A 1,254-nucleotide genomic window follows, 5' to 3' on the forward strand; every position below is an offset into this window, starting at 1 on the left:
CTCATAACCATCCGTAACAAGATCTGACGCCCTCTTCTGGAGTGTCTGAAGACAGCTACAGTGTACTTACATATAATAAATAAATAAATCTTAAAAAAACAAAACAAAACAAAAAAAAAACACTACTAAAGTTTAAAGCACACATACATCAACACTTTCACATTAACAATAGGATACTTGAACACTCCATACTCACAAATGGACAGATCATATAGAGAAAAACTAATAAAAGAAATAAGGGAATAAGAAGTAAAACTTTTGAATCAAATGCACTAAATGGATACAGAAGATTTTACCCCTAAACAAATTACCCATATACCTTCTTCTCAGCACCCAAATATCTTTCTCCAAATCTCTAATTAGATACAAGAAGTTTGACCTAATACTTGCATCTCATCAGAGCACCATAGATTAAAGCTGTTCTTCAATGAAAATAGAAACTCAAAAATGTCAAACAATACATTTTAACTTAATAATGCTCTAATCAATGAAGAAACATGGAAGGAAATTAAAGACCTCCTAAATTTCAATGAACGTGAACGCAGAGCATACACAAACTGATGACACACAATGAAAGCCATTATAAGATCAAAGTTCAAACCATCATCAGTCTTAGAAAAATAAAAATAAATGAATAAATAAAAACTAAAAGATCGATACTAGCAACTTAACAGTATTGCTAAATGGTGTAGAATGAAGTGTCAATTTCGAGAGAAATAGATCAAAATGAGGGCTGAAATGAATAAAATGGGGAAAAAAAGAACAAAACAAAGAATCAACCAAACAATAGGTTGGTTCTTTGAAAAAAATCCACAAGATATATCAATCCTTACCCAAACTAGTTTAAGCAAAATAGACAAATCAAAATTATCAAGATCAGAAAAACTGGTAACAGAGCAAGAGACACCAAGTATATCCTACATCCTAAGATACTTTGGATATTGTGTTAAAACCCTGTCATTCACACACTAGGAGAATATGTAAAAAATGTGCAATTTTATTCATAGATATTTCTGATGGTTTGTATATGCTTAGTACATGGAGTGGCACTAATAGCAGGTGTAGCCTTTTTGATGTTGGTGTGTCACTCTGAGCATGGGCTTTATTACCCTAATTCTATCTGCCTGAAAATCAATACTCTGCAAATAGTCTTCAGATAAAGTTATAAATCTCTGAGCTTTGCTTGAACCATGCTAGCCTAGATGCTACCATGTTCCTGCATTAATGATAATGGTCTGAAACCCTGAAGCTGTT

Source organism: Mus pahari, unplaced genomic scaffold (genome assembly GCF_900095145.1).
Source record: "Mus pahari unplaced genomic scaffold, PAHARI_EIJ_v1.1 scaffold_5176_1, whole genome shotgun sequence".
NCBI lineage: Eukaryota > Metazoa > Chordata > Mammalia > Rodentia > Muridae > Mus > Mus pahari.